Source organism: Macaca nemestrina, chromosome 7 (genome assembly GCF_043159975.1).
Source record: "Macaca nemestrina isolate mMacNem1 chromosome 7, mMacNem.hap1, whole genome shotgun sequence".
Taxonomy (NCBI): domain Eukaryota; kingdom Metazoa; phylum Chordata; class Mammalia; order Primates; family Cercopithecidae; genus Macaca; species Macaca nemestrina.
In genome coordinates, this window is record NC_092131.1 from 76268706 (window position 1) to 76294984 (window position 26279).

Here is a 26279-nt window from a genome sequence, read left to right on the forward strand (position 1 = left end):
CTATCTCCCATCTACAGTTATGGTGGAAGGAACTGAGCTATTTACCACATATACTCTGCAACAAAACACAATCCTGAGGGTAGGGGTTGATGAGCATTTGTTTTTTGGTTTTGTTTTTTTAAAAAATCATTAATTCTTGGGCTGCACTTACAAAACTCCCTGAAAGCACTGAACGTTTGAATGGATGACATGGGTTTTTACATGTAAAAAGTTCTTGCAGCGAGTTGTTTACATCAATCTATTGGGTCATGGAAATTTTGCTCGAGATTTGTTTGTGTGGGAATAACACTGAAATACTAGCTTGTCAGTGCCAGCTTTGAAACTAACACAATGAATAGCTATTGTTCTGACAGAATATCCGGCAGCTCATGTCTACATACACTGAAGATGACCTTCCTCTTTAGAAATAGTTCCAGTCATTATATATATATTTTAAAATGGTATTGGTGTACCCAATGTTCTAGGTGCTTGGGGAGAAGGGACATTGTATAAAGATATTTCAGTTTCTCTCCTAAAAGGATTCCACAACTACTCTATTTGGTTAGTTAGGTCGCCAATATTACTGCATTCCTGGTATAAAAAGATATGTTACAGAGATAGAAAATAAAGAAAGGAAAAGGTAAGCTTGTCATTTAACACCAATTAAGTACCAGGTTCTATGATATGATATCATTTCACTTCACCAGCACAACCTAATAAAAATAGATACTGTCCACCATTTTGCAGATGAGGGACTAAGACAGATTACGTCACTTGCTAACTTTAGTTAAGTGATACTCACTAGTTTAGTAAATGTCAGAACTGGGATTTGAACTTTGTGCGGTTGACTCTAAATCCGTGCTTTCCCACCACACAGATCTGCCGTCAAGAAGACTGCCACCTGGTGGGTATGACAAGACTCAGGTATATAAATCAACTAGAGAAAAACAAGCAGCACATGACCAAATGCTTAATCCACATGACTCCAAGACGCCTGGGTTTAATTCTACCAGCAAGTACAAAGGCCTACAAAAAGCAAGGCTCTAAGCAAAGTACTTGCAGGGACATTAATGGAGTAGAAGAACTAAAGGAGGTAAATATTTTTCTATCAATGACATATATGCCTCAGATAATCCAAGATGACTGAGAAGAGAGGCGTGATGTTGCAGGCCGAAGATGACACTGCTTACCTTTTGAAGTGCTAGGTCCATTTGTGTCTTACACCTGAAGTTCCATGGTCTATAAGCCAACAGTCTTGAGGGGTGGGATGTGAATAAGTCCTATGCAGTAAGTCTTCACACATTAAAGAAAATGAGAATTAGAGGTCACAAAGACAGCTGTAGCATCCATAGATAATGATGAAAATAAGTCTAAAATGTGATTGATTACCTGTTAATGTTTAAGGGATTAACAATGAAACACTTTCCTTTTAGCCAAGGGACACTTTCCTTTTAGCCGAGATCCTGGAATGCCATGTTAATCTTTAGTTCCTAGGATGCCTGTCCTGTTTTTTGTAATCCACTGATATCCACTCTGGGAATGGCAATTGTGTTAGTTACGACACTATAATCTCTCAGCTCTAAACTTCTATGCTCTGACTTGTGCTCTAGGCTGGGACTCTCTGGCCTGCTGGCTCCAGAGTAGGCTCTATCAAGGAGTGCTAGACAGAGACAGCAAGGCTGGAAAAGGAAGAAGGAACCTGCCTTTTTCTGTTTCCTTTCTGTTTGCTTCCCACTTGTCACTGCCTCTGCAGTCTACTTCTTCACCCTGGCAGAGGCAGTTCATTTGGTAGCAACAGTTGATTCTAGTTTGCAGTTTCTCTAATACTCACAAACTTCATAGTGTACAACCCCCCACCACCATCCTCCCCATCCCCAAAAGCTTTTTAAGTTTTAATAATTCTGACCTCTTCCCATGTCCCTCTAGTCCTAGGCTGTCCTTCAGTTACTACCAACATGAATACTGTAATGTACTCTTAGTCTTTTCAGTTCTTCCACACCTAGTTAACAATTCTTTATACTGAATTCTCTGTTAATTGATGTGGTTTCTGTCTGTTGACTGACATACAATTAATTTCACTGTTATTTAAATTAAAGCACATTGGAAAGCTATTTAGTGTATGCTAGGTACAATACAAATGTTTGGAATAGGAATATTCAGTTAATCTCCTGCACACGAGGCTGATGGTTCATGTCCAACTGATCATGTCCCTGCCTGGTTTAAGACCTCATAATGACTTCCCCATTCCATAATGGATAAAGTCCAAACTCCTAGCACCAGGCTCTCCATGACAATCTCTGCTCTTCTCCAGACCCATCTGCCTCAACCATGCCTTCTCCAAACCGACCATGCTCTTTTTCATACTCCATACTCCATACCTTTGCCTAGGTTGTTTCCCCTGCTAAGAATTTATCTGTCAAAGTCCAGCTCAGGTATCACCTCTTCTAAAAAGTGGTGTCTTCCCTGTTTTCACTCTCCTTCTAACAGCTACACACTCCCTACTCTGTACTCCTGGTGCTCCTAAGTCTAAATGTGCTCTCCTATCAGACCACAGGCCTCTTGAGGCCAACGTAGACATCACATTCTACCATGTTTTAGTACCTGGTATAGTGCTGGGCACTCAGTAGGCTCTTAACTAATGTTTGGTGACTTAGAATTATCTGTAACTTTTTCATTATCCAAGTTTCTTGCTACCTAACTGAAGCATAGAGTTAAACAACAACTCAATGTTCAGAAAATTTTAAAACTCATTTCTTTTCCTCTTCCACTGGAAGAGGAAAAAAATACAACTTCTCCAAATCCAAAGTTGTATATATTTGCACTAGGTTTTATCCTAGGAGGTGAGGACATTATAATCTCCTTAGTGCAGTACAAGGAGAGCTGACAACACCCTGAGTGCAAAAGCTGTAGTTGACAAAGGAATAGAAATGGCATTCCAGGATCTCAGCTAAAAGGAAAGTGTCCCTCTGGCCAGGGCAGGCCACAAGAGTGCTGAGCAGTCCTCACAAAACTCTTCTTAAGTCAAATATGATAGCCATCTTGCAAGAAGTTACGTGATTTGCCTAACTGGAATCTATAACTCAGCTCTCCTCTGTCACCAGAAATGGGGATAAGAATGGTACTCCTGGGAGGCCGGGGGTAGTGGATCATGCCTGTAATCCCAGCACTTTGGGAGGTTGAGGCAGGTGGATCATGGGGTCAGTAGTTCAAGGCCAGCTTGGCCAACATGGTGAAACCCCATCTTTACTAAAAACACAAAAATTAGCCAGGTGTGGTGGTGCAGCCCTGTAGTCCCAGCTACTTGGAAGGCTGAGGCAGGAGAATTACCTGAACCCAGGAGGCAGAGGTTGCAGTGAGCTGAGATCGTGCCACTGCACTTCAGCCTGGGTGACAGAGCAAGACTCGGTCTCAAAAAAAAAAAAAAAAAAATTTACCCCTGGGAGTAACTGGTCCAAACACCCCAGTGTGGTCAAGGGTCCCTCATGGATTAAGGGAGTGGCAATATTCCCAAATTAACTATATCATTGGGGCAATAGGATTTTTTCTGTCCCACATCTTGAAAGTCATTTCTCCTGCTGCTGGCTAGCCACACATGTGCTCCACTACCTTGTTGCTTCCTCAAAGTCTGAAAGTGCCAAAGGAGTGTACGTGGCAATAGATAATTGGAACCTGGAGGCAAATAGCAGGCAGCACAAATCTACTCTGACCAAGGCTGCTGGATGCTCAACATTTTGAAGGTGGGGCTAGAAAGGAACAAAGGCAAAAAAGAAGCACAGTTTCTCTTTGGCCTATCATCTATCTATCTCTTGGTCTTTCAATATGCAATAGTAAGCATCTGTTCTTGTATGGGGAAGAAACATGAGTTAGTATGGTCAGAAATAACTGTGAGCTCTCCAAGACAAATAGTATGTTTTTACCCACAGAGATGTATTTTCACACTTGCAGACATCACAAGGACTCAATCTTATGGAGAATAAATTATTTCACTGCCTACCTCAGGAGTAACTACATCTGTCAGTTTTTGTGACTTTATTTTCAGGAATCTCTGCTGAACAATTGCATACCTATTTGTTCTCTAGCATGTTAATATCGAAACTTTGTGTAAATCTGCGAAAAATCAATTTGAGAGAAATGCATTTGGTGTGGTATTAAGTATAATATGCAGAATGAACTTAGTTAACAGAACAAAAAGATATACATTTCATAGTCCAATGTGATACACCCAAAGACACGAGTTAAATCTTTTAATATTTCATCCTTGTGAAATGTTGAGCACTTCAAGTGGGATATGAACTATTTTTAAAAATTCCACAGGAGAAGGGCAATGAATGGACGGCGGGCTGGGTGTCTTCCCTTTGCCCATCCAGGTCCATTCTCCACCCTTTCCACTCTGAGCACTGCCCCAGGAGCCACAACCTACAGACCATGTCAATGGGTTATCATACTTCTTAGCTTCCCATTGGGTTCTGCCAATGGGGAGCTTAAAGGAAATAGGCCTCCATATTGTCCATGGCTAATCGCAATCCCTGCCTTTAGAGTTGCTTCAGGTTGACTGTCCTTGATTTAAGGTCACTTCTCTCAAGGCAGTCTTCTCTAGGTGATAGCCACCCCTCCTCCATGCACTAGGGCCCAGGGTGAGGGCAGCTTTGCTGCTCTTGGCCCTGGGTTACTGTGCTACCCCTGTGGTTCTCCCCTACCCCACCCACACACCCAGCTGCCCATGAACATCTTGTAAATAGTTCCCTTATAAATAGACTCTGATCAAATTATATTAATTTCAGTGTGCATCCCTTTCCTGTTAGGAACTTGAATGGATAATTCTATACTGCTCAATATTGAGGGGTAGAAACATTCCAGTCTTTTACTGGAAGTCTCCTTTCCAGAAAGTTTGGTAATATGCAGGGGTGCTATTCAAAATATTGAACATAATGCTCCAGCAGGGTCCTGGAGTCCTTGCTGTACCAGGCATTATCCCTTTAGTGGCTGGATTATAGCAAAATCTAGAGGGTCCCAAGGGAGGAGCTGAGGCAGCCAGGGCAGATTGCACTTGGAGGCATCAGGATCATCACTATTTACCGAACAGCAGGAAAACGTTTAGTGTTTCAGCAGCTATTGCATCCCAGCTGAACATTAGCCCAAGTAACATGCCTACCTATTTTCACCTTTACCTTAGTAATTTCAACCAGAAAGTTCATTTCTATGGTTACTTAACATACTCTAATGGCAGAACCGCAGCCGAAACATTAGCAGGGAACAGATGTTGCCATGTACATATAATGAATGAGCAACACATTTTTCATTCCCTCCCCCGACACCCCAAATGAACCAAGAAAGAACCAATTTTAAGCCTGTGGCAGAACGGGTAGTGTACTGACAAGCGCGACATACGAACCAAATTTCAAAGGCTGCCCGGTGCTACCAAGTGATTTTTAGAACTGTGACATTTGCATCAAAGATTGTGTTTGTACTAAGCATTTTGTATCCCTCATGACAGTCCTTTTGATCCTGGACTTTGGTTTTGGAACTTATTTGTTTGAGCATATAAAATAAAACACTGTTTGATCCTAGCCACATACAAGACATTTCTCGATTCTTTTAGAGCTGATCCCGTATAATATAATTGGTTATTCCTCCTCTGAAATATAATTATATCACATATTTTTATATTTCCTTCTGCTGCTTCTATGGTGACACCATTTACATACCTCAAGTGATTAGTCACGAAAAGGGGCCATATGCTTATAACATATACTATCTGGATTTTTAATCCTGTTAGCTTAAGCCATGGACAATTAAATAAACTCCTTTCTTATTCACTGTGTTGCAAATGCTGAATAACTAAACTATCTTGCTAATGAAGCATCACATTTAAGAAAATGAGACATCTAGTGATTTTACCAGAATTTAATGGTGGATCTTTAGCTACACAACAATGGTTTAATGAGAAAGAACACCCATTCCAAGAGCTGGTGTTTCAAATAAGTAACAGGGTAACGTAACAGGATGGGGCAGCAAACACAGTGTGTATGCATATATGTCTGAGATGCTAAGCGATACAAGACAGACTAAGCTACAGAATAAAATATTCTGACTATTACAAATTATACAGTGCTGTACACAAGTCATATATTTAGTATGAATGTCTAGGTTAGCTAATATCTATAATTCGTACATTGTACTTTTGTTTAGGTTTCTATTCCAAGGCTAATTGAGGATAAAGGAGGATGTCCTGTCTTAATATGAAGATATATTCTTCAAAGTTTATTTGTTGAGTATGCTTCCTTAGTGTAATATATGAGATTCATGAAATCAAACAGTTTTCCTTATAAAGAAAAATATTATGCCACAAGCCTTTAATTAAACAACCACCTCTGGAAATAGAAAGGTAAATAGAAATACAATTAATTGTACTAACTATTCTTCCCTGAGGACATTAGCCAGGTCTTCTGGAATTATTTAGAATAATATTAACGAAACAGAATTATCAAGCTACATCTGGTACTTTTCAATCTTATAAAACATTTCCAGGAAAGATGGGTACTTGGTTCAGTAGTGAGTAAATTCTTTCAACATTTCTAAATATATTGTGTCAAAATTCTCTGAGAACCATGGCAACTCCAGGGTCACTGTTAGTTTCCCCTGCCAGTACATTCGAAAACACACCATACAAAAGATCCCAAGACAGGGAAATAAATAAGCAATCTTTTGGTTTCTACTAAAAAGTTAGCTGTTCTGGGAATAAAATGTACTTTTACCCAACCTCCAAGTGCGAAAACTCAATCAAAGTGCAGTAAAAGCTTAAGGTAAAATAGGCAGCAAAGTAAACCCTTGAGTTCTAATGCTGCTGACAAATAGCTGCTGATCACCCAGAGACCATTACAGAAGCCCCCACAATTCATCACCTCAGTCAAGTGAATTCCCATTTATTCCTAAGGAGTAGAAGCTATAAATTTTCCTATAAATGTGCTGCCCTAGCAAATCTGTGACCAGAAGACGCCAACACTGCTTTGGCAACAGCCTTGGCTCCCCCATCTGACAGCACTTCAGTTCTGGGACTGCCTTTCTAAAATAGCCTTAGGGGACTTTCTTTAGTTAGAAGCACACAACATCCAATTCAATAAAATAAAAGCATCAAACCAATTCATTTGCCAGGTTAAAAAAGATACTGCTGACATTACAGTCTCAAAAAATTCAGATACTGAGCCATCCGGAGTCTCAGTGTGGACTGCTTGCAATGAAAACAGATCAGGAGGTGCAAAAGTCAAAGGGTCTTCTGAGGGGACAGCCAACCCTACAGAGATCACTTCTATGTTATTCCTGGCAAATGATTCCACTGCCTTTTGCAAGGCAGTCCACGGCTGCTTGGGTCAAACTGACAGTTGTTCAGATGGATCTAAAACATTCATCCCTGTAACACACCTTTTGGGTCTCACTTTTCGTTTTTCTTGGGAAATAGAACAAGTCTAGCCTGCTTCTCCCTTAGAGCTCTGCATGAAGTTGATGCCTACCGTAACGTCTTCTTTAAGCCTTAGCTCTTCAATCTGAAAGAACAACGCTTATTGGCTACCTCTATCAGGTTCAACAGAGGGGGTTCGAAAATCCTGTATGTGGCAGACATACATAATTAAACTTAATACAAGAAGATGACTGCTATATCCACATACAAAGTCCTTTAGACACTGCTTTTTAAAGTATTTTTAAATTTTTTCCCATAGCAATATAAACTTTTTCACAATCTTATGGGAACACAATACACAAATGGGACTGAAGCAGAGCTGCTCTGGTTGAAGGGGGATGATGGGGCTCAGAACCTCACCTGCTCAGCCTCCCTCTATTCCGTTTAGAGGCCCTAGAAACACCCATGGGACCCCAGGGACCCATACAACACAGTGTAACAAGCACTGCTCTAAAACTTGAGAGGAGGGTGAAAGTAACTGCTGGTTAGATGTAGAGGGCTAGGGAGGAGGTGATGGTATAAAGAGCAGGTAACAGAGAAAACGTCCCTAAAATTAGTGGCATTTGGTGATACAGAGTTTATATCACAGAATGGAACAAAATTATAGAAGTTTATAATGAGATTATTGCAACAGGTGAGATGATGCGAGCTTGTGGGCAGGCTGTTTCAGGGATGGAATTAGTAAGAGTTGCTGGTTATTGGATTAAAGTAGAATTCTAAGATAATGGCAAAATTTCTTGTTCATTCATTAATTTAATGGGCATTTGCTGAGAAATCAATATGTGCCAGGTATTATTTAGAGATGAATAAGAATAGTTTTTGCCTTCAAACAGGTTACAGTCTAGTCAAATGAGAGGGATAAGTAATGAGGCAGGTAGTAGAACAGGAGTGGTAGGTAATATTATGAAAGGTGTACATGATTGTATGAGAGCATAAAGAAGTGGGAGGCAGATACATGTACTGGCTCCCTGTACTTTATTCCAACCTCCTTCTAGCATGCCTTTCTGCTTCTTTGGGACTGGAAAACTAAAGACTACACATCATAGTTTCCGTGCAGCTCCATTTCCCCTCATGGACCTAGCCTCTGCCAAACAGAAGCAAAGACTGAAAGACCTGGAACATGTGTGTGGCTACCACAAGGGAGAGACCATCTATTACTGCTGCCATTGTTTCGACTGACATGCATGGCTGTGGAGGTTTCTGATTTTTCAGTGACAGTGGTGCCAGTGTTTGGCCCCTGGCTTCCTAGACACTATGCTGACATGGATCTCGGCAGAGGCAGACAGACCTAGAGCTACGAATTGTGGTGGCACCTTCCTTCTTTTCTGGCTTCCTGATCACAGCAGAGGCTCACCAAGGGATCACACAGTGATCCCTTGGTGAGCCAGTTCTGCAGTGTTAATCTGGGAGTCACTCCTGGAAACTCAACCTATAGTCTGCTCCTCTAACCCTTCCAATAATTTTATTAGCACCTAATCCTCCCAACTCCCTGCCTTTTTTGTTAAAAGCTAGCTAAATAGATTGTTAGCTGCAACTAATTTCTAACTGAATCAAAGGGATATTTAACACAGGCTAGAGGTGGTCAGGGAAGGCTACCAGGAGAAGATTCCAGGCAAAGTCAGGAAGGTAAAGAAGAGAGAGAATCACAGGGCATGGTGGTGCATGCCTGTAGTCCCAGCTACTCAGGAGGTTGAGGCAAGAAGATCACTTGAGACCAGGAGTTTGAGACCAGCCTGGGCAATGTTGCTAGACCTCATCTCGAAGAAAAAGAAAAAAAGAAAAGATGGAAAATGATGTTTTCCGAGAAGTGCATAGGATTTACAAAAGGGAATGCTAGAAGGGAGAGGCAGAAGGGCAGGCAGGGACACATTCATGAGAGCCTTGTGTCAGTCTAAGCAAATTAAGAGTTTTATTTAGAGGAGTTATTGGAATGTGTAAGCAAAGAAATAATATAAGCATATTTGCATGTTAAAAAGCCATCTCTGCAGAATTGTAAAGTGTAGATTGGCACAGCTGGAGTGTAAGTGGGGAGACTTAACAGGAGGGAATTGCAATAATCCTGGCAAGAAATACTGAATAATGTGAGATTAGCTAAAAGACAGTAGAAGTAGAGTGGTGGGAACAAATTTTAGAAGTAATAAGGCAGCAGAATCTTTAAGACTTTAAGACCATCTAGGTATCAAGGTAGTATGAGTAAGGTGTTGTGGAGGATGGCACTTCATTTTCTGGCTTTTGGCAACAGGTAGATGGTGGTGCTATTTATTTGTATATGGAATAAATAAGGGGGAGTATGTTCAGCGGGGAAGATGAATAGTTTAAGTTTGGATGTGAGAAATTTTAAGGAGCCTGGGACACAACTAAGTAAAACTGTAAGTAGGCCTTGGGATAGATGAGTTTGGAATTCAGAGTTCAGTTTATAGTCCTCTCATGTAAGTGGACAATGAAGATGTGGGTAAGATTATAGGACAATGGGTACCCTGAAAAGAAGGCAGGGTTCACCTGGATGTGGAGTGTCCAGTGATAAGACAGTGAGGCTCAGAAGGGTGAGGAAGTAGGAGGCGGGTGGATGGTGAGAGATTTCTTAACGGGTACACTGCACATTATTTGGGTGATAGATACCCTAAAAGCCCTGACTTTACCACTACACAATCTATGCATGTACCAAATTACACTTGTACCCCATAAATTTATACAAATAAAAAAATAAAAAGAAGGCAGGGCTAATGACAGCCCTGAGAATAACAACCATATCAGAGAAGCATAGAAAAAGATGGGAAGATTGGGCCAGGAAGACAAGAGAGAGAAAAGAAAATGGTATCTTGGAAGGCCACAGGAGAGACTTGAAGAATGAAGAAGTGGTTCAATGTCAGATGCCCCAGAATGGTCAATATAAGCATATGCACATGTGCACACACACACAGAAATTGGTTTTTATAAGCTATAAGCAAAAGTAACTTAATGGGAGAATTGAGAAATGCATTTGACAAAGAGGAAAAAGTAAGCGCTAGAGCAAGGCGAAATATCAAAGGCTGCTTATTTTTTTCAAGAAACTCAAATGTGATGGGAAGAGAGATGAGGGAGTTGCTAAGAGAAGACATATGGATGAAAGTTTGGAATGTCTCACAATAATGTGCAATTATTGAGAACTTACTGCATGCCAGGCACTGTTCCATGTGTTTTACATTAATTCATACAATCCTTACAACCACCTTATGACATAGGTACACTGTTCTCCCCATTATACAGAAGAGGAAGGTGAGCAACAGTGAAGTTATTAAACAAAGTAATCTGTCCAAGGTCACAAAGTTAGGAAGCAGCAATGCCAAGGTCCATACCCAAAAAATCAGGATACAAGGGTACCTGCATAGTCTTGGGCTTTACTGCCTCTCACACCTACAGGATGATCAGAAAAAGCAGAGGAGAGGAAAAAGTTGAAGATGCTGGAGAGTAAGGCATTTGCAAGGAGCCTAGATAAGACAGAGTTCTTAGGAGGAAGAAAATAGTGAGAATGAATACAAATGAAAAAAGTTATAGCTGCAGGGGTCTAAAAGTAGATGTTGTATACATTAGACCTCCTTTTTTTCTGTCCAATAAGAGGTAAGAACATCTACTCAGTGAGAGAGGACATCGTAAGGTATAGCCCTTGACATGAGCAGTGAAGGGCTGAGATAACTGCTGGGCATACGACAACAGCAGGCATTACTGAGAGAGAACTAAAGAACTGAGGATCTGCATGGGGTCTCAGCTGAGGCCGGAGCTCATGAGTTTTCACTGCCCTCACTCTGCCTGATGGGTGATTTTACTGAACAGAACTGTTGGGGAGACAGAAACTGGGAGTTTTTCAAAGTGAGGGAAAGTTAAGAAAATTAACATATTGGAGGGGCCGGGCACGAAGGCTCATGCCTGTAATCCCAGCACTTTGGGAGGCTGAGGAGGGTGGATCCCGAGGGTAAGAGATGGAGACCATCCTGGCTAACCCAGTGAAACCCCATCTCTACTAAAAATACAAAAAATTAGCTGGGTGTGGTGGTGGGCGCCTATAGCCCAGCTACTCAGGAGGCTGAGGCAGGAGAATCACTTGAACCCGGGGGGCGGAAGTTGCAGTGAGCCGCAATCGCATTCCTGTACTCCAGCCTGGGCAACTGGGCAATATTCCATCTCAAAAAAACAAAACAAAACAAAAAAAAACAAAAACAAAAAAACAGCATATCGGAAATAAATCAAAATATTAATTTAACAAACACTAAATGGTAATTACTATATGCCAGGCATTGTTCTAAACATTTCTAAATATTAACTCCTTTAAAAATTATCATTGGGTTGTCAGCGAGATGGCCAACTAGAAACTCTTAGCTCTCTCCCCTACTCAACAAAAACCCTCCAAAACAACAAATAAACTACATTTTGACCAACATAACTAAAGGAGAGCTCCAGAGAACAGCAAGGAAGCCGAGAAATGATGTAACGCATGAAATCCTAGGATGGCCACATGGAGAAGGGAAGGAAACACCTTGCCTCTGCCACCCATCTCCCCGGGTGAAATCAGCTCAGAAGTAGGAAGAACTCCTTGCTGGGAAGAGGTAACCAGGAGGATCCCAGCAGCCCCCATCACCACTGTGAACACCTGCAGTCTTTACTCCTGGAGACTCCAGTAGCCCTCACAGGATCACAGCCCAGCTTCAGGGGTTCCCTGGAGTCCACACACTTAGCTACCCCCAGAGAAACAGCCAACACTGTTCCCTGCCCCACTGTGGCCCATGCTGCTACTGCTCTGTGCCATCTTGGAACCAGAGCCACTGCTATGGTGTGTCCTGTTCTGAAGGCAAGCAGCCATTGCACCCCTCCATCCCTGAGGCCCCACTACCACCAAACCATGCCAAACCAATAGCTTACCATCCCAAAGCTGAGCTGCTGCTATCTCCTATTCACTAGGGCCAAGCTACTACAGACCTGCTCCATTCCACCCAACCCAGTCATTGCTACATCCTCCCCTTACAGCCAAGCTGCAGTGTTGCCCCATCCCCAGGGACCTGGAACATTGAACTACTGGAGCAGCCACACCTTCGACCCGGTGCTACAGTTGAAGCAGTGCCCCAACCTCAGGGGCTTCAGGCATCCTGCATAGTGGAACAGTTGTACTTCCCAGCACAAAAGGAGGTACTGCTGAGCCACGTAGCTGTGCTTTCTGGGACTAAGAAGATGCAGTGTTTCACATCTCAGGAAATCAGAGACTTGGCTGGGCTATACCACCCTGCTCTCCAGGCTGCAGCCAAAGCACCCCACCTACATGGAACTAGATTAGCCCCATCACAGTCCCAGCTAATGAGGTACCCCACTTCTCCAGGGAGTGGTCATTGCTGTACTGCTCCCCTCCCTGTGGGGCCCAAGACACAGCAACATCTTGCCATTCCTGGGTCCTTGCTGCTGCTATACCTGGTCCCACAGAGCCTGGGCTACTGCTGTGTCCCACCATCCCAGGGCCCAGAGTCACCACTACATAGTACCTCATTTCTCAGATTCCGAGCTGTCCCTGTCTCTTGCTTGTTCCAGGTTCCAAATTGAAACTGTTCCCTGCTCCTCAGGGCCCAAGCCTGAGTATACCCCTTCTTCCTTAGAGCTGTGTCAGTGCTATGCCCTGGCTCCCCATGTCAGAACTACAGTTACATCTCAGGCTTCTGGGACCAAGCTGCTGGGGTGTGGCTCACAGCAACAGACCCTGGCTTAGTGAAAGAACTGCATCAACTCGTGCCTTGGAGCATGAACCTGAATGGCAAGTCCCAGGTGATACAGTAGTTTCACAAGACCTTGAGACCAGGAACCCAGCTGCACAGTCCCTCGGAGCACCTATACCCTGGATTGCAGTGCTGCTGTGGCTGCCTATGAGTCTCCCAGACCCAATATCAAGAGATCCCCTCAGCTAAGATTTACTACTCTGAGGAAGACAAGAAAAAAGGAACCCTAAAGCCCTTTCCCTAATAACCTACACAGCCATGATCACTGCCACAAACTCCTGTAGCCTAGGCCATTTGAGGCACTCACAGTCATTGTTAACATAAATAACAACTGAAGAAGCTACAAAGAGACTATACCACTAACCCACACAAAACCAGAACCACCACACCCTGCCCAAGTGACACCCTTAGGCCCTCTGGAGGTAAAAGTCCTCCCTTACAAAAGCCACTCTGTTAAGTTTGGAATAGGTAACTGCACCACTAGATGAGCAGACATCAATGCAGGGACACAAGAAACAAGGAAACATGACACCACCAAAAGAACACAATAATTCTCCAGTAACTGACCCCAGGAAATTTACACAATGCCTGAAAAGGAATTCAAAATAACAATCTTAAAGAAACTCAGTGAGATACAAGAGAACACAGACAATTCAATTAAATCAGGAAAACACCACATGGTGTGAATGAAAAATTCAACTAAGAGATAGATATGTGTATTCATCTGTTCTTCTATTGCTATAAAGAAATACCCAAGACTGGGTAACTTATAAATAAAAGAGGCTTAACTTGTTCATGGTTCTGCAGGCTGTACAGGAAACACAGCAGCACCTGCTTCTGGGGAGACCTCAGGAAGCTTACAATCATTGCAGAAGATGAAGGGGGAGCAGACACATCACACGGTGAAAGCAGGGGCAAGAGAATGAGGGGAGAGGTGCTACACATTGTTAAATGACCAAATCTCATGAGAACTCACTCACTATCATGAAGACAGTACCAAGGGGAATGGTGCTAAACCATATATGAGAAATCTGTCTTCATGATTCAACCAGGAACCACCTCCAATATTGGGGATCAAGAGATTTGGGCAGGGATACACATCCAAACAATACCAACATCATACAAAAGAACCAAACAGAAATCTTAGAGCTGAAGAATTTAATCAATGAGATAAAAAACAATACAATAGAGAGCTCCAGCAGCAAACTAGATCAAGCAGAGGAGAAAGAATCTGTAAACTTAAAGATAGATCTTTTGAAATGACTCAGGAGAAAACAAAGAATGAAAAAGAGAGAAGATGGCCTATGGAACTTATGGGACACCATTAAGTAAATTTTGCATTATGGGAGTTTCAGAAGGAAAAGAAACTGGGAAAGGGACAGACAGGTTATGTAATGAAACAATTGCTGAAAACATCTCAAGTCTTGGGAGAGATATGTACATCCAGATTCATGAAGCTCAAAGATCCTCGAGCAGATTCAATACAAAGAAGTCCTTTCTGAGGTATATTATAATCAAACCATCAAAAGTCAAAACAAAGAGATAATTTTTAAAGCTACAAGAAAAAAGTGTCAGGTCACATATAAGTGAATCCCCATTAGACACTCAGTGGATTTCACAGTGGTAAGTTTACAATCAAGTAGAGAATGGAGGATATATTCAAAATTCTGAAAGAAAAATCAAAGAAAAAAGAAAAAAGAAAACTTGCTAGCCAAGAATACTATACCCAGCAAAGCTGTATTTCAGAAATGAAGGAGAAATAAAGACTTTCACAGACAAGAAAAAGGTGGGGAAATTCATTGCCATTATACCGGCCTTATAAGAAATGCTCGAGAGAGTTCTTTAAGCAGAACTAAAAGGATAATTACTATCATGAATACACATGAAAGTATACAACTCACTAGCAGAGGTAAACACATAGTCATATTCAGAATACGCAAATGCTGTAATGGTAGTGTTTAAATCATACATACCTCTAGTATGGAGGTTAAAAGTTGAAACAGTAAAAAATGACTATGATAGTCATTAAGTGATACACAATATAAAAGATGTAAGTTGTGACATTTGTAAACCAAAAATAAAATTCAAAGCCCCCAACAAACAGATGGATCCTCTTCTTGGCCAATGGCATTCCAAAGTTAACCTGAAAAACTAGTTCAGGCTATGATAGGAACCAGGGTGGGCCATGCCTTATTATTCCCTTCTCCCTTTTGGAATTCAGGCACAGCTGACTAGCATTAACATTAAACATATGTTAAGACTGACAAAGCAGATTCTTCATAGCAATAAGACCAAATTCCAGCCTGCCTCCAGTATAGCATCACATGACAGACAGCAGACCCTAAAAGAAATCAAAGTATTTTGCCCCAAATTATATTTCTTCGATATATTTTGAAATGGCCTTGCAAACCTGTCTCTTGTGAGGAAAATATACTTTATGTAGACAGTCCTCATTTCTTTCCATGTCTTTTCCCTGATCCAGGAGAGAATTAACTGAGTCTGGTCCCTTTTTTGGGTCTGATGAGAGCTCTGAAGCTTGCTACCAGCAGGTTTCACTTGCACGATAAAACCTTGGTCTCCACAAACCCTTCTCTTAATCTAGACATTCCTTTCTATTGATTCCAGGTCTTTAGATAATAACTTTTTCAACCAATTGCCAATCAGAAAATCTCTGAATCCACCTATGACCTGGAAGCCCCCTGCTTAGAGTTGTCCTGCCTTTCCAGATCAAACCAATGTACATCTTATACATATTGATTGATGTCTTATGTCTCCCTAAAATGCATAAGCCAAGCTGGAGCCCAATCAGATCTCCTGAGGGCTGTGTCATGAGCCATTGGTCATGCATATTTGGCTTAGAATAAATGTCTTCAAATACTTTACAGAGTCTGATTCTTTTTGTTGACACATCAAAAGCATAAATGGTGATGGAGAGTAAAAGTCTAGTTTTTTGTATGTGACAGAAATTATCAATTTAAACTGGTAGATTATAAGATGTTTTCTGTAAGCCTCATAATAACCAAAAAACAAACAAAAAAACTACAGGAGATAAACAAACAATAAACAGAAAGATATCAAAGCTTAGTACTACAGAAAATTATAAATTCACAAAGGTAGACAACAAGAGAGGAAGAAAGGAATAGAGGAGCTATAAAACAACCAGAAAAAAAGTGCTCATCATCACTGGCCATCAGAGAAATGCAAATCAAAACCACAATGAGATACCATCTCACACCAGTTAGAATGGCAATCATTAAAAAGTCAAGAAACAACAGGTGCTGGAGAGGATGTGGAGAAATAGGAACACTTTTACACTGTTGGTGGGATTGTAAACTAGTTCAACCATTATGGAAAACAGTATGGCGATTCCTCAAGGATCTAGAACTAGAAATACCATTTGACCCAGCCATCCCATTACTGGGGATATACCCAAAGGATTATAAATCATGCTGCTATAAAGACACATGCACATATATGTTTATTGTGGCACTATTCACAATAGCAAAGACTTGGAATCAACCCAAATGTCCATCAGTGACAGACTGGATTAAGAAAATGTGGCACATATACACCATGGAATACTACGCAGCCATAAAAAAGGATGAGCTCGTGTCCTTTGTAGGGACATGGATGCAGCTGGAAACCATCATTCTCAGCAAACTATCGCAGGAACAGAAAACCAAACACCGCATGTTCTCACTCATAGGTGGGAACTGAACAATGAGATCACTTGGACACAGGAATGGGAACATCACACACTGGGTCCTATTGTGGGGAGGGGGGAGGGGGAAGGGATAGCATTCGGAGATACACCTAATGTAAATGACAAGTTAATGAGTGCAGCACACCAACATGGTACGTGTATACATATGTAACAAACCTGCACGTTGTGCACATGTACCCTAGAACTTAAAGTATAATTTTAAAAAAACCCAGAAAACAAATAAGAAAATGTCAGTAGTAAGTTGTTACCTATCAATAATAACCTCGAAGGTAAATTGATTAAATTATCCAATCAAAAGACATAGAGTGTCTGAATGGGTTAAAAAAAATTAAGGTCCAACTATATACTGCCTAAAAAATAAGAGACTCACTTAGGTTTTAATGACACCCACAGGCTGAAAGAGAAGGGATACAAGAAGATATTCTATGCAAATGGTAACCAAAAGAGAGCAGGGATAATTATTTTTATATTTGATAAAGCATATTATAGCAAGAAAAGAAAGAAAGAAAGAAAGAAAAGAAAGAAAAAGAAAGAAAGAAAGAAAGAAAGACAGACAGACAGACAGACCAAGCATCCAAATCAGAAAGAAAAAAGTAAAATTGACTCTATGAATTCAGTGAACTTACAGGACACAAAATCAACATACAAAAATCAGTAGCATTTTTATACATGAATAACAACTTTTAAATTGAAAAAGAAAGAAAGAAATTCCATTTACCAAAGCAACAAACAAAATAAAATACCTAGGGTAAATTTAACCAAGGAAGTGAAAGATATGTACACTGGAAATTATAAAACATGGATGAAGAAAAGTGTTGAAGAAGACACAAATAAATAGATGGGAAGATATAGATTAAAATAATTAATATTGTTAAAATGTCCATACTATCCAGGCAATATACAGATTCAATACAATCCCTATCAAAATCCCAAGGACATTCTTCACAGAAATAGAAAAAAGTCCTAAAATTTGCATGAAAACATAAAAGACTAAATAGCCAAAACAATTCTGAGAAAGGAAAACAAAGTTAAAGATATTACACTTACTGATTTAAAATTATACTACAAAGCTAAAATAGTGTGGCACTAGCATAAAAACAGACACACAAACCAGTGGAACAGAATGGAGAACCCAGAAATAAATCAAAACATGTATGGTCAACTAATGGCGCCAAAGGACAAAGTGGGGAAAGAATAGTCTCTTCAATAAATGGCACTGGGGAAACTGGGTTTCCACACGCAAAAGAATGAAATTGGACCCTATTTTTATAGTATACATAAAAATCAACTCAAACGAGCTAAAATACCTAAATATAAGACCAGAAACTATAAAACTCCCAGAAGAGAACATGAGGCAAATCTCCTGGACACTGGTCTTGGCAGTGGCTTTTTGGGTATTACACAAAAAGCTTAGGCCACAATACCATTCTGCCCAAAGCAATCTACAGATTTAATGGTATTCCTATCAAAACACCAATGTCATTTTTCACAGAATTAAAAAAAAAATTATTCTAAAATTCACACAGAACCAAAAAAGAGCCCAAACAGTCAAAACAATCCTAAGCAAAAAGAACAAAGCTGGAAGCCTCACATTACCTGACTTCAAGCTATATTATAAGGTTACAGTAACCAAAATGGCCACATCATGGTACTGGTACAAAAACAGACACATAGACAAATGGAACAAAATATAGAGAATCCAGAAATGAAGCTGCACACCTACAACCAACTGATCTTTGACAAAGTCAGTGAAAATATGCAATGGGGAAAGGACTCTCTATTCAATAAATGGTGCTAGGATAACTGGCTATCCATATACAGAGGAATAAAATTGGATCCCTACCTTTCACTATATACAAAAATTAACTCAAGATAACTTTAAAGACTTAAAGACTTCAAACTATAAAAAAACCTAGGGCTGGGCACAGTGGCTCATGCCTGTAATTCCAGCACTTTGGGAGGCCAAGGCGGGCGGATTCACCTGAGGTCAGGAGTTTGAGACCAGCCTGGTCAACATGGTGAAACTCCGTCTCTACTAAAAATACAAAAATTAGCTGGGTGTGGTGGCGGGAGCCTGTAATCCCAGCTACTCGGGAGGCTGAGGCAGGAGAATCACTTGAGCCCGAGAGGTGGAGGTTGCAGTGAGCTGAGACCACGCCATTGCACTCCAGCCTGGGTGACAGAGTGAGACTCCATCTCAAAAAACAAACAAACAAACAAACAAAAAACCTAGAAGAAAATCTAGGAAATATCCTTCTGAACATTGACCTTGGCAAAGAATTTATGACTAAGTCCTCAAAAACAATTGTAACAAAAACAAAAATTGACAGTGGGACTTAATTAAACTAAAGAGCTTCTGCACATCAAAATAAACTATCAACAGAGTAAACTATCAACAGAGTAAACAGACAACCTACACAATGGGAGAAAATATTCACAAAACCATGCATCCAACAAAGATCTAATACCCAGACAAATCTATATAGAACTTAAATAATTCAACAAGCAAAAAAATAATAATCCTGTTAAAAAGTGGGCAAAGGATATTAACAGACACTTCACAAAAGACAAACAAGCAGCCAACAAACATATGAAAAAAATGTTCAACTTCACTCTTTATAAGAGAAATGTAAATAAAAACCACAATGAGATAACATCTCACACCAGTCAGAATAGCTATTATCAAAAAATCAAAAATAACAGATGTTGGCGAGGCTGCAGAGAAAACGGAATGGTTATACACTTTGGTGGGAAGGTAAATTAGTTCGGCCACTGTAAAGCAGTTTGGAGATTTCTCAAAGAACTAAAAATAAAACTACCATTTGACCCAGTAATCCCATTACTGTTATATATCCATAGGAAAACAAATCATTCTATCTTTTTTGGTAGATATGTTTGTATGTTCATTGCAGTGCTGTTCACAATAGTAAAGACATGGATTCAACCTAGGCGCCCATCAACTGTGGACTGGATAAAGAAAATGTAGTACATATACACCACAGAATACTATGCAGCCATAAAAAGAATGAACATCATGAAAAGAATGAAATCATGTCCTTTGGAGCAACATGGATGCAGCTAGAGGCCATTATCCTAAGCAAATTAACACAGAAACTGAAAACCAAATACCACAGGTTCTCACAAGTGAGAGCTAAACACTGGGTACACACGGACATAACAATGGGAACTACAGACACTGGGGACTACTAGAGGAGGGAATGAGGCAAGGGCTGAAAACTACCTATTGGGCACTATGCTCAATATGTGGGTGACAGGATCAATCATACCCCAAACCTCAGCATCATGCAATATACCCATGCAACACACCTGCACATGCACCCCCGAATCTAAAATAAAATTTAAACATTTTTCTAAAAAGCTCAGGCCACAAAAGCAAAAATATATAAATGGAACTACAGTTGACTCTTGAACAACATGGATGTTAGAAATGTTAACCCTTGCACAGTCAAAAATCCACATGTAACTTCTGACTTTCAAAAAAATTAATAGTCTACTGTTGACCAGAAGCCTTACTGATAACATAAACAGTTCATTAACACATATTTTGTATGTAATATGTATTATATACCATATTCTTACAACAAAGTAAGCTGGAGGAAAGAAATGTTATTAAGAAAATCATAAGGAAGACAAAATATATTTAATATCAATTGAGAGTGGATCCATCATGAAGGTCTTCATCCTCATTGTCTTCACATTGAGTAGGCTGAGGAGGAGGAATAAGACGAGGGCTTACTGTCTCAGGGGTGGCAGAAGAAGAAGCAAATCTTCATGGACCTATGAAGTTCAAACATGTGTTGTTCATGGGTCAGCTGTACATCAAACTTAAAAGCTTCTGCAGAGCAAAGGAAATAATCAACAAAATAAAATGGTATCCTAAGAATTTAGAAAAACAGTTTGCAAACCATATATCTAGTAAGGTGATAATATCCACATTTTATAAAAAGCTCATACAACTCAGTAGTAGAAAAACATATACTGTTCCTGACTTAACAATGGTTTAACTTACAATTTTTCAACTTTAGGTTGGTGGGAGTATAACACACATTCAGTAGGCTTCTCCACTTATGATCATGTTCCAATACTGTAAGTGGAAAATGCACTTTTGATTTAGGGTATTTTCAATTTATAATAGGCTTATTCAAACACAATGTAAGTCAAAGAGCATCTGTAACCCGATTAAAAAAACAGGGAAAAGACTTGAACAGACATTTCTCCAAAGACATAAAAATGGCCAACAGGTATAGGAACAGGTGTTCCTCATCATTAATCATCAGGGAAATGCAAATCAAAACCACTCTAAGATACCACCTCACCCTGTTAGGATGGTTACTAATAAAAAGTCAAAAGATAACAAGTGTTGGTAAGGACATGGAGAAAAGGGAACTCTTGTACACTGCTGGTGGAAATGTTGATTGGTAGAGCCATTATAAAGAATAGTATGGAGACTTCTAAAGAAATCAAAATTAGAACTACCATGTGATCTAGCAATCCCTCTTCTGGACATATGCCAAAAGGAAATAAAATTACCACCTCACAAAGATATCTGCACTCTCATGTTTATTGCAGCATTATTCACAATAGCCAAAATATGGAACAACCTAAGTGTCTGTTGGCAGATGAATGAAGAAATTGTGATACATATAATAACACTGAATATTATTCAGCCCTAAACAAGAATGACATCTTGCCATTTGCCACAGCATGCGTGAGCCTAGAGGACATTATGCTAAATGAAACAAGCCAGACACTCATGATCTCATTAATATGTAGAACATAAAAAATTTCAATTATACACAGAGAACAAAACAGTGGTTGTCAGGGATGGGACATTGGGGAGAGAAAATGCGAAGACATAGTTCAAGAGGATACAAACCATCAGATGTGTAGGATGAACAAGTCTAGAGATCTAATGTACCCTGTGAGGACCAGAGGTAATACAATAGTACTGTATGTAGAATTCATGCTGAGTCAATTTTAGCTGCTCTTGCTACAAAAACAAAAAAAAAAGGGTAACTACGTGAGATGATAGATATTTCAATTTGTTTCACTATGGTAACCCTTTTACTATCTATATGCATCCTATAACGTCATTTGTATACCTTAACTATATACAATAAAATTTATTTTAAAATGTTTACAATTAATAGTCATTTACATTTATTGCTGTCTATGAACTTCATGCTTTTCTAAATCACATGCAGTCCTTACAACCTCCCTATAAGGAAGCTGTTATTCTCATTTTATACTCAAGGAAAGTGGGGTTCAGACAGATTAATTAATTTGCCCAAGATCACAAGATTTAACACGTGGTAGAGCTGGACTATGAACCTGTGTTTGGGTCTCTGAAGCCTTTGCTTTCCATCACTGAAGCGCATTTTTTCTATATGAAATGAGGTAATGAATCAGGTATTTAGGGCAGATACAGGAGGACATAAAGTCAAAAGGGGATGATTGCTAGAAAATGGAGGAGACTCAAGTGGAGGTCTTGGCGTGTTTCAAGGGCAAACAGAAGGGGAATAAACTGAAAGAGTACAAGGTTGGGCTCAAAGAGTGGTATTCCATAGTTTAGGATTTCAGAGCTAAAGCAGGGGCCATGGGTCTGAAGGCAGCTATGCTTACCACTATACCACCAACGTACCACATGATGGGTCTGAATTGAAGGGTGTTTGGGTAAGACCCTGGGTGAATGTGGGGTCTAGAAATGACAGCAAGAAGGCAGCTTCTTGACAGGTACCATGAGGCCCAGAGGAGGAAGGGTTTTTGCAAGAGGATGAAGAACCAGTGGGTTAGAAGTGGCTGTCCGGGGACTGGGGACAAATCAGCCAATTCCTTCCCCCTGCCTCTTTCACAACTCCACTCCCTCACTCACGATAGAGTTAAATGATGAATTTATTTAGGGTTAAATGATGAGTTCAACACAATCCAGATGAGATCAATCACATGCAAAAGGTGTCATACATACACAATATCTTTCCATGTCAGTCATAGGAAGAACAAGAACTTTGTTTAACCCAATCAAGGATGTTTCTTTATTTAATAAATATTGATTGAGCTCGTATTATACGCCACTAAATGGTACTCGGAAATAGAAAATAAACAAGTAAGAAAAACAAGGAAGGTGGCAATTGTTACAGATAAAAATAAAGCTAGTTAAGAGAATAGGGAGTAAAGGAGAGGGGAGAGTATACATATTGCTATTTTATAAGCGACGTTCTGGGAAGACCTCACTGAAAAGTGACATTTTCCCAGCCTTGCAGATATTGAAGAGAAGATACGCACAAGAAAGGGGTCTAAGGTCTAAGGTGGGTGCATGCTTGGTGTGTTCAGGGAACATCAGGAAGGCCAATGTAGTTGGAGCAGAATGAGTGAAGGGAAGAATAGCAGGAGTAAAGATCAGGACACGAGTAGAGCATACAGGGCCTTCTAGAATGCTGGAGATTTTTTTTGCAAATCATTAACATGATTTCACTCTTATTTTAAAAGGCTTATTCTCACTATTGTGTGGCAAGCAGTGTGTGTGAAGTAGGAGTTAGGGAGGAAGGATGCCATTTAAGAAGCTATTGCAAGAATCTAAGTGGAAGAAGACAGAGGCCTGGACCAGGGTGCTTAGCAATGGAAATGGTGAGAAGTACTTAGATTCTGCTCATATTTTGAAAGTAGAAATGACACAATGTGCTGTTAGATTGTGTGACTGGCAGCCTTTATGCTGGCCCACAGTGATCTGTACCTCCCCCTGCGTGTAGGTTTGACCTACTGACTCACTTCCAATGAAAGGAATATGGTAAAAGTGATAGTATATAATTGTGAGTTAGGTTACAAAATGTGACTTCCATCTAGCTGCCCTCCCTCTCTCTGGCTCACTCTGGGGGAGACCAGATGCCATACTGTGATCTGCATTTGGGGAGGCCCATGTGGCAAGGAACTGTCGTCTCCAGCTAACAGCCAGCAAGAACCTGAGGCCTGCCAACAGCCACGTGTGTGAGCTTGGGAGTGATCCTTCCGAATCAAACCTTGAGGTGACTAGCCCTGTCCAATGCCAGGATTGTAGATTTATAGTCTAAATGAGACCCTGAGCCTGAGATTCAGCTAAGCCATGCCCACATTCCTGACCCACAGAAACTGAAGTGATATTTGCTGCAATAGATAATTAATATAGGTTGGATATGAGATGTAAGAGAATAGTTAAGGATGACACCACAGGATTTGGTCTGTGTAGCTGGCACCTGGAGTTGCCATTTACTGGAAAAGGAGTAGGTTGAGATGGAGAAGAAGAAGCAGGAATTGTTTTGGGTGGGTTAAATATAAGATATGTAGTCACTGGAGATCATGAATATGCAGCTGTTCATTCAAATCTAAAGTTTGTGGGGGAGATCTGGGCTGTTCCACCCCTTCATTCATTTTTCCATTGCTTTGTTTACCTTTTTCTTATTATCTGTGGGAGCTGTTTATATTATACAGATAGAGGTCTTTTGTCAGATATATGCATTACAAATATCCTCTACTCTGTGGCTTATTTTTTCACTGTGAAGAGTGTCTCTTGATTTACAATCTAAATTTTAATGCAGTTTGACTTGTTTCTTTCCCTTTAAGGTTAGTACATTTTATGTTCTGTTTAAGAAATCTTTTCCTACCCTATGGTCATGAAGATATGCAAAAATATAAATTTGAGTATCATCAGCTTTCTGGATAAGAAAACCTATGGAATGACTACAGAAAGAGAAGAAATCTAGGACTCACAGGTCCAGGGCATGCCAATGCTTAGAAAACAAAGGGGTGAAGGGAACTGGCAATGAAACTGAGAAAGTAGATGGCCAGGTAGGTAGGAGGAGACAACTGATAGAGAGCCCCAGAGTTTCCAGGTGAGGGTATTAACACTGACTCATGCTGCTGATAGGTAGAGAGAACGACTCAGAGTGGAGCACCGGATAAGCACTGTTTTAATGAGCCTGTGTACAGTCGGGGAGAGGAGCTCTAAAGTCTGACTGGAGTAGAATGGAAGAAAAAGTGAAGACAGGTACAGACCACTCTTTTGGAGGAACTATGCTGTATAGGAGAAAAGAAAAACAGGGTGGCAGCTAGCGAGAGATGTGCAATCAAGGGAGGGATTTTTCTCCATGAAAGATGTTACAACAAATGTGTAACAGCTAATATGTGTACAGCTAGTGAGAAAGAGCCAACTGAGGAAATAACTGATGTGAGGAGAGGCGGTTTAAGTGCTTGAACAGCATCCCTGAGTTGGCAAGAGGAGATGAGATCTAGTATACAAATAGAGGATAGAGTCAGGGATGCAGTAGGCTAGTATATGTGATTGTGGAAGCAGGGAGTTCCTCTCTGTTTGCCTTGGTTTTCTCAAGAAGTAAGAATCAAGGCCATCTGCCAAAATGAGAAGCAGGGAACTGTCAGAGTCAGTGATTTTAACGAAATAGAACAGAATGTTTGAGAGTCCAGACTGTGGCCACCTGAATTCATATTCTAGCTCTCCTACTTGACAATTGTGTGACCTTGGACAAGTTACTTATCATCTGTTTTCTCAGCTTCTACATCTATGAAATGCAGATAATAATAGTACCTATCTCATAGGGTTGCTATGATTATTAACTGAATTTATGTACACAAAGCAAGATTTTACTTTTATGACAGACAACATTGAGTTTTTGGACCTGTTATATTAAAGAACTAAACACCAAAGTGGTGCCACAGGCATTTAGGCCTTTCCCTGGAATACATATTAGTTGATCTCCCATGTGGTTTAGGGGAAAGGGAGGCCTAGACAACCCAGTGAACATTCCTTGTAACTCCTGTATACCACGATCCTTACTCTGGCTGGATATTATGCTGTCCTGGAAAGCTTCACAAAAATGCCCATGCCTGGGCCCCATCTTCAGAGATTCTGATTCAATTAAGCTAAAGGGGAGCCCATGCTGGTACTTTTGAAAAGCTCCTTTTGTGAATGTGATGTGCACCCGAAGTTGGGAAGTGCTAGTCTACTAGGCATATCCATGCTGTGGAGATGGGTGGGCCAGCAGAGTCATACTCTTGGAAACACTTTCTTCATCCAATAAACTTTAACTCCACATCTACAAAGCTCATTTCTAGATTTATTTTGGTTCTCTAAATGGTTTTGTCACAAGATGAGAGTATGTGTCAGGGCAATCCAAATGTCTACTCCAAGTGGCAGTCACCTTCTCATTCTAAATGAGGAAAGTGACTGTGGTCATGTGCAGTGGAGCAGCTCTTTGGGGGCACAGACAAGACTGTCTCTGGACTTAGAACTGAAGCCTCCTCAGTCCACGGACCATAGGGAAGGCCCTAAGGTGGAGTCATCTTCTCAGGCTCATCTCTGCACACAGGTCATCAGACCTTT

At 40.5% G+C, this 26279-nt stretch overlaps 1 protein-coding gene across 7 annotated transcripts in view; it reads right to left on the minus strand.

Annotated features, from left to right (window-relative positions):
• The window catches only part of LOC105477943 (NUBP iron-sulfur cluster assembly factor, mitochondrial), a 483889-nt gene that overhangs the window by 152863 nt on the left and 304747 nt on the right, over window positions 1-26279 (minus strand). For 3 of the 7 annotated variants that reach the window (XM_071100354.1, XM_071100353.1, XM_071100349.1), the window contains exons 14-15: window positions 21789-21902; window positions 20534-20747 (exon numbers count right to left, since the gene is read on the minus strand). The gene's annotated coding sequence lies outside the window, so the exon portion shown is untranslated. Of the gene's footprint in view, window positions 1-781; window positions 881-1169; window positions 1273-4056; window positions 4087-20533; window positions 20748-20921; window positions 20997-21788; window positions 21903-26279 lie in introns of those variants that run through there. The other 4 variants (XM_071100351.1, XM_071100350.1, XM_071100355.1 and 1 more) reach the window with 4 other exon arrangements.